The sequence below is a fragment of the Molossus molossus genome, unplaced genomic scaffold, assembly GCF_014108415.1.
Source record: "Molossus molossus isolate mMolMol1 unplaced genomic scaffold, mMolMol1.p scaffold_m16_p_11, whole genome shotgun sequence".
Classification (NCBI taxonomy): domain Eukaryota; kingdom Metazoa; phylum Chordata; class Mammalia; order Chiroptera; family Molossidae; genus Molossus; species Molossus molossus.
In genome coordinates, this window is record NW_023425346.1 from 78,848,257 (window position 1) to 78,861,023 (window position 12,767).

Sequence of the window (12,767 nt, forward strand, 5' to 3'; positions counted from 1 at the left end):
AACTATACTTACTGCCCATCTCTCATTTGTTTAATATTGAAGCAAAGACATTTTTTAGTAATTTTCTCAACTTATGCTTTAGAAGTATTCTTGAGGGAAAAAATATGAAGTGTTTGACCTATTTTAGCTCCTCTACAGAAGCAACTTTTCCAAAGTTATGAATGCTTAACAACCCTCTGGGGTCTTTTTTATTAGCATTCAATACCATTACAAGTTGTCCTAATTTTCTTTTCCTTCATTCTTTTTTTGTAACCCAAGGAAAGTTTCTTTCTCTGCATCCCTACTAAAGACTAGAACATTTTCACCCACTGCCTTATTTGTGCTGCAAAGTAAGTCAACAAATGTTTGTTGAGCCCCTACTATTGCTATGAACAAAACACATGGTCCATGGCATGGCCTGGCATGACACAAGTTTAGGGGGCACCATTCATATACAGTGCTCCTGACATGGAGCTTACAAACTGATGGAAGCATATTATGAATTATAACTTAATCTATAAATACAGTATTATTACTTATGATGTGGGCATGAGAAAACAAAGTACTAACCACAAAAGAAAAGATGGACAAAATGAGTTAACTTAAAATTTCTATTTATTAAAAGAAACCATTAAGAGCTGTAGAATTTTGTACACAACCAACATTATACTCAAAGGGCAAAAACTACAAGCGTTCTCTTTAAGATCAGAAACAAGACAGGGATGTCTGCTTTCACTATTTTTGTTCAACATCATACTGGAAGTCCTAGCCACAGCAATCAGACAAGAAGAAGAAATGAAAGGCATCCAAATTGGAAAGAAACAAGTAAAACTGTGATTATTTGTAGATGACATGATATTGTATATAGAGAACCCTAAAGATTCCACACACACAAAAAACCTGCTAGAACTGATAAATGAATTCAGTAAAGTAGCAGAATACAAAATAAATATCCAGAAATCAGTTGCATTTTTATACACCAATAATGAACTATCAGAAAGGTAAACTAAGAAAACAATCCCATTCACAATTGCTTCAAAAAGAATAAAATACCCATGAATAAATTTAACCAAGGATGTAAAAGACCTATACTCAGAAAATTAAAAGACACCGAAGAAATAAATTGAGGGAGGTACAAATAAGTGGAAGGATATATCATATTCATGTATAGGAAGAATTAACATCATTAAAATGCCCACACTACCCAAAGCAATCTACACATTCAGCAAAATTCCTATCACGATACCAATGGTGTATTTCACAGAACTAGAACCAAGGTTTCAAAAATTTACATGGAACCACAAAAGACTTTGAATGGCCTCAGCAACCTTGAGAATGAAGAACAAAGTTGGAGGAATCATGATACCTGATATCAAACTATACTACAAGGCCATAGTAATCAAAAAAGCAAGTTACTGGCATAATAATGGACATATATTGCAAGGGAACAGAATAGGAAACCCAGAAATAAACCCACACCTTTATAGTCAATTAATATTTGACAAAGGAGGCACAAACATACAATGGACTATAGTCTATTTTATAAATAGTGTTGGGATACATGCAAACTAGACCACCTTCTTACATCGCACACAGAAATAAACTGAAAATGAATGAAACACTTAAATGTCAGACTCAAAACCATAAAAATCCTAGAAGAAAACACAGGCAGTAAAATCTCAGACATTTCTTATAGCAGTATTTTTTCTAATATAACTCCTCAGACAAGGGAAACCTAAGAAAAAATAAACAAATGGAACTACATCAAACTAAAGAGTTTTTGCAAAGCAAAGGAAACCATCAACAAAATGAAAAGACAACCCACTGAATGGGAGAACATATGTCCCAATGATACATCTAATAAGGGGTTAATATCCAAAATTTATAAAGAACTTATAAAACTCAACACACACACAAAAACAACAATCCAATTAAAAAATGAGCAGACCTGAATCTCAGACAATTCTCCAAAGAGGACATACAGATGGCCAACAGACATGTGAAAAGACGCTCATATTAGTGATATCACTAATATCACTAATCGTCAGAGAAATGCAAGTTAAAATCACAATGAGATATCACCTCACACTGTCAGAGTAGATGCCATCAATAAATCAACAAACAACAAGTGTTGGTGAGGATGTGGAGAAAAGGGAATCTTTGTGCACTGCTGTTGGAGGGAATGCAGATTGATGCAGCTGCCATGGAAAGCAGTACGAAGTTACCTCAAAAAATTAAAAATGGCCCGGCCAGTATGGCTCAGTGGATTGAGTGTTGTCCCATGGGCTGAGAGTTCCTGGTTTGATTCCCAGTCACGGCCATGCCCGGATTTCAGACTTGATCCCCAGTGAGGGGCGTGCGGGATGCAGCTGATCGATGTTTCTCTCTCTCTTTCCCTTCCTCTCTCTCTAAAATATCAGTAAAAACATATTTTTAAAAGAAATTAAAAATGGAACTGCTTTATGACCCAGGGATTCCAATTCTGATAATTTATCCAGAGAAACCTGAAATACTGATTTGAAAGAATATATATACCCCTATGTTCATTGCAGCATTATTTACAATAGCCATGGACACAAGCAGCCCAAGTGTCCATCAGTAGATGAGTGGATAAAAAAGCTGTGGTACATTTGCACAATGGAATACTATTCTGCCATAAAAAGGAAGAACATTTTACACTTTGCAACAGCATGGATGGACCTGGAGAACATTATGCTAAGTGAAATAAGCCAGTCAGATAAAGATAAGTAATGGCCCTGGCCGGTTTGGCTCAGCGGTTAGAGCGTCGGTCTATGGTCCAGAGAGATCCGGGTTCGGTTCCCACTAAGGGCATGTACCTCAGTTGCAGTTTGTCCCCGGCCCTGGTTGGGTTGTGCAGGAGGCAGCCAATTGATGTGTCCCTTTCACATCGATCTCTAAAAAATCTTTTTTTTTTTAAGAGTTACAGAATTTCTATTTAGGGTGATGAAAAAGTTATAAAAATAGCCCTGGCCAGTTTGGCTCAGCGGTTAGAGCATCGGCCTGCGGTCCGGAGAGACCCGGGTTCGGTTCCTGCTAAGGGCATGTACCTCAGTTGCAGTTTGTCCCCGGCCCTGGTTGGGTCGTGTGGGTGGCAGCCACTCAATGTGTCCCTTTCACGTCAATGTTTCTCTCTCTCTCTCTCTCCCTCCCACTCTATCTGAACAAAATATCAAAAAATATCCTCGGGTGAGGACTAAAAAAAATAGTGGTAATGGTTGAACAACATTGTGAATATAATTATTGCCCCTGAATTGTACCCTTAAAAGGTTAAAATGGAAAATTTTGTTATATATAATATATTCATATAATGAACTACTATATTACAATGAAAATGAGCAAACTTGCATGAGTCTTACGAACATAATGTTAAGCAAAAGAAATCTGACATAGTGAGAATGATTCTGCTTATATAAAGTAAAAATAAATTCAACAAAACTAATCTGTGGTGTTAAAAGTCAGAATAGTGATTACTTTTGGAGAATGGGGCAGGAAAGTGATTGGAGGGGAGCATAAAGGGGATGCTTAGTGTTTTCTTTGTACTTGTCCAGATTTAGTGCCAAATAATCATCAAACAAGATCAATCTCTGTGAAAGTTTGGCAATAAACACATTTCATGTTGAAACATTCAGAGTACTGAATAACTTTCTTAAATCTCATGATTTATCCTAGAACAATTGCATTCACATTTGCACTGATGTTGAAACATTCAGAGTACTAAATAACTTTCTTGAATCTCATGATTTATCCTAGAGCAATTGCATTCACATTTTCACTGATGTTGTAAAAGCAAGGATGGATAAAACTTCTTGTAACTTAATATGAATCAAGTCAATAGCACTAAACTATGTAGTTGACATTGTATTTCTCCCTGTTAAATACTTACAGAAAAACAAGTCCATTTCCCTTTAAAATGGCCTCAATAAACAGTAAAAACAAAAAACATTAATTTTATTACATTTTGATTCACAAAGACACATCTTAAAATTCTCAGTGACTTAGTAATTACACATAAAGCACTTTTATTGCACACTGAAGCCTCCTAGTAGTCTCTAAGAAAAAGCACTATGTGATCTTGTAAGCTAAACTAGCAGCTTTTTAAATTTTTTATTTATTTATTTATTTTATTGAATTTTAGAGAAAGAGGAAGGAAGAGGGAGAGCCCATAACCTGGGCTTATGCCCTTGTCTGGGAATTGAACTAGCAACCTCCTGATGCACAGGACGATGCTCAGCCAACTGAGCCACACAGTCCAGAGCCTAGCAGCTTTTTTTAATTGTGGCAAAATAGACATGACATTTAATTACTTGAAGTACACAATTCAGTGTATTAAGTACATTTATAATATTGTGCAACTATCACCACCATCCTTCTCCAGAACCTTTTCATTATCCATACCTATTAAATAATAATTGCCCATTTCCCTCCCCCACCCCCACCCCCAGTACTTCTATTCTACTTTGTCTCCATAAATTTGCCTATTCTAGATACTTCACAGAAGTGGAATCATACACTAGCTGTCATTTTGTGTCTGGCTTTTTAAATTTAGCATAATGTTTTCAAGGTTCATCCATGTTGTAACATATATCCCAATTTCATTCCTTTTTATGGCTGAATAGTATTCCATTGTATGTATACACATTTGGTTTATCCATTCATCTATTGATGTACATACTTGGGTTGGTTCCATCTTTTGGATATCATCAATAACGTTAAAATGAACATTGGTATACAAGTATCTGCTTGAGTCCCTGCTTTCAATACAGTACACAGAGTGGGACAAAAGTAGGTTTACAGTTGTTCATATGAAAAATAAAACAATAATTAATAAATAATAATACAAGACTAAACTCTGTACTTCAAATACTCACAGCTCTAAACCTATTTTTGCCCCACCCTGTATATCTAGAAGTGGGGTTGTTGGATCATACGATATAACACTATGTTCAGCTTTATGAGAAACCACCAAATTGTTTTCCACAGAAGCTGCACAATTTTACATTCCCACCAGCAATGCACAAGGGATACAATTTCTCCATATCCTTGCCAACATTTATTATTTTTCCATTTTATTGATAATAGCCATCCTAATGGTGTGAGCTCTTCGTGTTTTTTTATTTCTATTTCCCTGATGATTAATGATGTTGAGCATCCTTTTATGTGCTTAATGGCGATTTATATATTTTCTTTTGAGTAATGTCTACTAAAGTCCTTTCCATTTTTGAATTGGCTTGTCGGGTGTTTTTTGTTTTTAATGTTTTTATTGATTTTTTTTTTTTTTTTTTTTTTTAGAGAAAGGAAGGGAGAGAAACATCCACGTGAGAAACATCAACATCGATCAGCTGCCTCCTGAATGCCCCCTACTGGGGATCAAGCCCACAATCTGGGCATGTGCCCTGATTGGGAACCGAACCATGACTTCTCAGTCCATGGGAGGAAGTTCAAGCCACTGAGCCACACTGGCTGGGCTGGCTTGTCTTTTTTTTTTTTAGTCCTCACCCAAGGATATTTTTTCCATTTATCTTCAGAGGGAGTGGGAGGGAGGGAGAGAGAGACAGAGAGAAACATCGATGTGAGAGAGACACATTGAGTGGTTGCCTCCTGCACAACCCTGACCAGGGCCGGGGACCAAACCACAACCGAGGCACATGCTCTTGACCAGAATTGAAGCTGCAACTCTTTGGTCCGCAGGCTGATGCTCTAACTACTGAACCAAACTGGCTAGGGATCGTCTTTTTGTTACTGATTTCTGGCAATTCTTTACATAGTGTGGATATTAATCACACAATTTTACTTGAAACTATGAGTGACAGGCAAACTATGGAGCTTCAGACTCAGTATTTGGCAGCCATTTTCTGATAAATGTATGAAATAAGCCTGTCATTTCTTGGAAAACACCTGGCAGCATATTTTCCCCTCTTTATATTTTTTTAATTGATTTTAGAGAGAAAGAAGAAGGGTGAGAAAGAGAGAGAAACATTATTTTGTTGTTGTTGTTCCACTTATTTATGCACTCATTGGTTGAGTCTTGTACATACCCTGACCAGGGATCGAACCCGCAACTTTGACATATCCGGATGACACTCTGACCAACTGAGCTATCCAGCCAGGGCCCTGACTGTATTTTTTGCCAATATAAAGTAAGGTTTTACCCTGGCCAGTCTGGCTCAGCGGTTAGAGCGTCGGCCCGCAGACCAGAGAGTCCTGGGTTCGGTTCCCGCTAAGGGCATGTACTTCGGTTGTGGTTTGGTCCCCGGCTCCAGTTGGGGTTGTGCAAAAATGTTCTTGGGTGAGGATAAAAAAACAAACAAACTAAGGTTTCAAGCAAAAGTTAGTATTTTGGGAAATTTGTATCTGCCACTGTGAGCTTGAGAGTCTTTCCAGTAACTAGAGACTTTTCTGAGGCAATCAGAAGTAATATTAATAAATGTGATTTCTGATATTGTATAATAAAACAGGTCAGAAGACTTAGATAGCCCAGTGAACCAATATTTTCCAAAGAATTCATATGTGTGGGTAAAAAATTTTATTCAAAGTCCAAGATAGTTTCATGGATTGTTAATTTAACGGTATTAAAAGTTCACTGATATGGTTTAAGATTCTACAATGCAACTAAGTTTCAAGAAATTACTTCTTTAAACTGTGCTGTCACAACAAAGAATATACACAATAATCTGAATAGGCAATGAAAATAATCCTTGCTTCTCCAACTAAATATCTGTGTCAGGCTGGATTCTCTTCAAGTACTTCAACCAAAACAAGATAATCACAACAAATTGAATACAAAAGCAGGTATGAGGATCCAACTTTCTTCCATTAAGCCAGACTTTAAAGATATTTACAAAGATGTAATACAAGCTACTCTTTCCACTAATTGTTTTTTTGTTACGGGAAAGTTATTTTTCATATAAAACATATTACTTATGTTCACATGTAATGGAATTATTGCCTTAAGTGAATGAATAAATTTTTAAATTTTCTTAGTGTTAATTTCCAGTAATATAAATATTTTAATAAATATAACTCACATACACAAAAGTTTTTGAGGTCCTTAGTAATTCCATTGATTTTTTTTTTTAGAGAGAGAGAGGAAAGGAGAGAATTGATCACAGCTGCCTCCTGAACAGCCCCTACTGGGGCTCAAACCAGAAACCGAAACTGGGCATGTGTCCTAACTGGATGGCAACTTCAAGGTGCATGGGAGGATGCGCAACCAACTGAGCCACACTAGCCAGGGTGAGGTCCTTAATAATTTTAAAGAGTATAAAACTATCCTGACACCAAAATGTTTGAAAACTGTGAGATTAAAATATAAATGACTGGCTTGTTATTGTCAACTTTTTTGTAAAATCAAATTTATTAAGGTATAATTTACATGCAGTAATATTTACCATTTTTAGGTATATTCTATGAATTTGAGGAAATGCATAGCCATATAATCACCACAGTCAATCATGCCAAAAAGTTTCTTCAGAACCCTTTATTGTCAATCCCTCCCCCAATCCAGTCCCTGGTATCCACTGATCTGTATTTTCTTCTGATAGTTTTACCTATTCACAGTTTCATATAAATAAATTATACTCTATGCAGGTTTTTAACTTTGGCTTCTTTTACTTAACATAATGCTTTTGATATTCATCCATATTGTTGCATTTATCAGTTCATTTTTTTTAATTGCTAAGTAGTATTCCATGGTGTGTATGGATGTACCATAATTTATCTATTCTCTAGTCAGTGGACATTTGGCTTGTTTACAGTTTTGCTGATTTTGAATAAAGCTATTATTATAAACGCCCATATATAGGTTTCTATATGGACATATGTCTTCATTTATCTTGGGTAAATACCTATAAGTGAGATTCCTGAGTCATATGAAAAGTACATGTATAACTTTATAAGAAACTGCCAAACTATTTTCCAGGGAGACTGAGTCATTTTGTATTCCCATTAACAATGTGTCAGCAATCCACATGCTCCACATCCTCTCCAGCATGTGGTATTGTGAGTATCTTCTTTTTTTTCCTATTTTATTTTATTTTATTTTATTTTATTTTATTTTATTTTATTTTATTTTATTTTATTTTTTACAGAGATTAGGGCAGTCATTAATCTCTCTCTCTTTTTTTTTTTTTTATATCCTCACCCCAGGACATTTTTCCATATTTTGTTCAGACAGAGCAGGAGAGAGAGAAAGGAAGAGAGAGAAACATCGACGTGAAAGGGACACATTGAGTGGCTGCCACCCGCATGACCCAACCAGGGCCGGGGACAAACTGTAACCGAAGTACATGCCCTTAGCGGGAACCGAACCCGGGTCTCTCTGGACCGCAGGCCGACGCTCTAACCGCTGAGCCGAACCGGCCAGGGCTCCTATTTTATTTTAGCCATGCTAATAGATGCTAGTGGTTTTTACTAAACTTTTCAAATGTTTATCTTTGGTTTCCCCACCTAAATTGTAAATTTTCTGCTGGAAGGAATTACAAATCTTACATAGCTCCCACTTACCATTAGGACAATGTCTAGTACATAAAACTCATAGCAATTTTTACTAATCCATCAACTGAAATGTAAGCAAACCGTTCTCCTGGTGATGTGGAATCCATTGAAATCACTCTTTAACCCTCTTTATCAATGTTCTATATAATCAAATCTACATTTTTTTTTAAAGAGTTGGCAATAGAAGCAGCTTTCCCCTCCATCTTGAGTTCTTACCACTATTATGGAGATTTCAGTGTCCATATGGATAGTCCACCAGACACTGATCTTCTCCTCCCTCTGCTTCACTGCAGCCAACCACTCTCGCGGCCTCACCCTCCGTCTCGTCGTCTCTTAGAAATGATCCATATTCTATTGTTTTTTACCCTCTTTTACAACATTTTAGTGACTAACTTTTTTAAACACACAAAGAAGTTTAAGCAATTTTAAAAGATGTGCAAACATCACCAATATCCAGTTTTAGAACATTTCCATCACCTTTAAACAGATCCCTTGTGCTGTTTGCAGTCAATCACTGCTCCTACCTCTCATCCCATGTACTTTATACCAATCTTAAACCTCAATAGTCCATCATTTGAACTGAACTCAGTGAACATCTAATGTTCTAGATCTCTCACTCCCTTTCTTCCATTAAACATCATCAAGTAACATCATCAGGTCTTCATCTCTCTACTATTGTTCCCCTCAATCTCATCCCCTTCATTTTCACTTCTTTCTCCATCTAGCCAAAGACTTCCTGGTCAATCACTACAACCATTATCTTGCCAATACCACCTATACTCTTATCTCTCATGCTTCTGTTGTATACCGGTGTCAAAACTACTATATGAATCTATTCAACTGTCAGGCATTCCTTGCTCCTGCCTCAATATTTCAGGAGAAAAAAAATCAACTTTGAAGAATGATGCATTAGAATTATTGCTTTTGAAGAAATGTCCTCAACCTAATAAAAAGGCACCTATTAAAAACCCACAGCTAACACCATGCTTAACAGTGAAAGATTGAAGGCTATCCTTCAAAGATAAGAAATAAGACAAGGATGCCTATTTTCACTACTGTTATTCAATATTGTATTAGAGGTTCTACCCAGAACAATTAGGCAAGAAGAAAAAAAGATACCCAGATTTAAAAGAAAGAAGTAAACATTTCTATTTGCAAATGACATAACATTGTATATAGAAAATACTAAGAAATACACACACACACACAACTAGAGTTAATAAATTAAGAAAAATTACAGGATACAAGATCAATAACAAAAATCAATTGTAATTCTTTTCACTAGCAATGAACAATCCAAAAACAAAATTAAGAAAACAATTCAACTTACAATAGCATCAAAAAGAATAAAGTACTTAGTAATAAATTAAATTCAAGAAGTGTAAAACTTGTACACTAAAAACTATAAAACACTGTTGAAAAAATTTAAAGAAAACCTAAATAAATTAAAAGGTATCCCATGTTCATAGACTGGAAAACTTAATATTATTAAGATAACAATACTCCCAAGTTGATTACAGATTCATTGCAATCGCCATGAAAATTCCAACTGCTTATTTTGCAGAAATTTACCAGTTGATCCTAAAATTCATATGAAAATGCAAGTGACCCTGAGAGTTAAAACAACCTTCAAAAAGAAGAATAAAGTTGAAAGAATCATACCTCCCACTTAAAAACCCACTACAAAGCTATAACAATCAAGACAGTATGGTACTAGCATAGGGAGAGACATATAGATCATGAAATAAAATTGGGAGACCAGAAATAAACTCATACATCTATGTCCAATTGATTACTACAAGGATGTCAAGGCCATTCAGTGGGAGAAAGCATAGTATTTTCAATAGTGTTAAGACAACTGGATATACACACGCAAAATAATAAATGTGTACTGCTACCTCATACCACATATAAAAATTTACTCAAGATTGATAAAAGACCTAAGCGTAAGAACTTGAAGTGTAGCCCGGCCAGTGTGGCTCAGTGGTTGAGCATCGACCCATGCACCCAGAAGTCGCTCATTCGATTCCTGGTCAGGGCATATGCCCAGGTTGTGAGCCCTATCCCCAGTGTGGGGTATGCAAGAGGTGGCCAGTAGATGTTCTCTCTCATCAATGTTTCTATCTCTCTCTCCCTCTCCTTTCCTCTCTCTCTAAAAAAAACAAAAACAAAAAAAACAAAAAAACAAAAAAAACTGGAACTATAAAACTCTTACAAGAACACATAAGTGTAAATTTTCATGACTTTGAATAGGCAACAGGTTCTTAGATATAACACCTAAAATACAGATTTGGACATCACCAAAAATTAAAAACCTTTGTATGCTAAGAGATACTACCAAGAAAGTAAAAAGACAACCCAGAGAATGGGAGAAAATATTTGCAAACCATATATCTGATAAGGATCAAGTATCCAGAATTACCAAGAACTCTTACAACTTAACAATAAAAACATGAATAACACAATTTTAAAATAACCAAAGAATTTGGATTGTTAGTTATCCAAAGAAGCTATAGAAATGGTCTACAAACATATTTTAAAATGTTCAACATCACTAGCCATCAGGGAAATATGAATCAAAACTACAATGAATTGCTACTTCATACCTGCTAGGATGGCTATAATTTTTAAAATCGAAGATAACAAGTATTGGTGAAGATATGGAGAACTTGGAGCCCTCATACATTGTTTATGGGAATTTAAAATGGTACAACACAAAGGATCTTTGTGGTGATGGAAATGCTATGTGTTGACTGTATCTGTCAATATCCTGGTTGTGATACTCTACTATAGTTTTGCAAAGCATTACTGGGGAAAACTGAGTAAAAACCACATGGGATCTCTATGTGCTATTTTTTATGATTGCATATGAATTTACAATGATCTCAAAATAAAATTTTTAAATAAAAATTTTAATAGAAAAACAATGTCTTTGCCCAACTGGTGTGGCTCAGTGGTTGAGCGTTGACTCATGCACCAAGAGGTTGCCAGTTCAATTCCCAATCAGTGCACATGCAGACTCAGTACCCAGTAGGGGGCATGCAGGAAGCAGCCAATCCATGGTTTTCTCTCACATCGATGTTTCTATCTCATTTTCCCTCTCCTTTCCTCTCCCTCTAAAAATCAATAAAAATATATTTTTTTAAATGAAAAAAAACAGTCCGGCCAGTGTGGCTCAATGGTTGAGCATCGACCCATGCACCAAGAGGTCCCCAGTTCGATTTCCGTTCAGGACACATGCCCAGATTGTGGGCCAGGTCCCCAGTGTGGGGCATGCAGGAGGCAGCCAGTCGATGTTCTCTCTTATAGATGTTTCCATCTCTCTCTCCCTCTCACCTCCTCTCTCTCTAAAATCAATAAAGGGGAAAAAAAAATTTTTTAAAAGAAAAGAAAAAAACAATGTCTTCAACCACAGACCAGTCAATTTTCTTTCCATATGTCTGGCTACTTTCAATCTATTTGGTTCAAACTCTACTTACTCCAGCTACCTCCCTCTCAACTAATACCACCAGCAACAACTAACATGTATTGGGCATTTTTTATGTGACAAAGAATTTCATATGTATTAACTTATTTAATCTTCACAAAAGATAACTGAATTCTACTTTTCACAGGAAACAGCAGCCTCGGACACCACTTCCTCTACTTCATCCTCATCCATCCACTCCTTTTTTTCCCCCATTCTTTAATAATAGAAAGAAGGATCCATTTCTCAGATTAAAGGCAATCCTTTCAGTTAAGCACATATCCTACTTCTCTTCTCCGGATCCCAACTCCATCCAATGTCCTCTTGGTTGTATTTTGAATTCCTGCCTTTCTATTAGTTTTAACCTGTCCAAAAGCTTCCCCCAACCTTACAAATACATCAACCATTCTCACTGCTCTTTTCGTAGCCATATTTCTTAAGAATTGTTTATATTTACTTTCTACTTTCTAAACTTCCATTCACTTCAAAATCCACTACAACTTGCTCCTACGCTATGAAAGCCTGGCCTCTTTCCAGCATTTGACACTACTATCCATTCCTTCATTTAAACTCTCTTCTTTGGGCTTCTCTGACATCACTACCCTGTAAGAGTTGAGGCAAATGACACAGGTGACCTAAAAAGCGGGAAACAAAGTTATAATAAAGTAGGAAATGCTAATGGCCAAGGAGGCAAAGGTAGGAGATGGCTACTTATTGAGAGGGGAGTTGAAAGATAGAAGGCAGAAAGGGCCACACTGGGCATTAAAAAAAGTGACCCTGACTTTCCCCCCCTTTCCCCATCATTTTC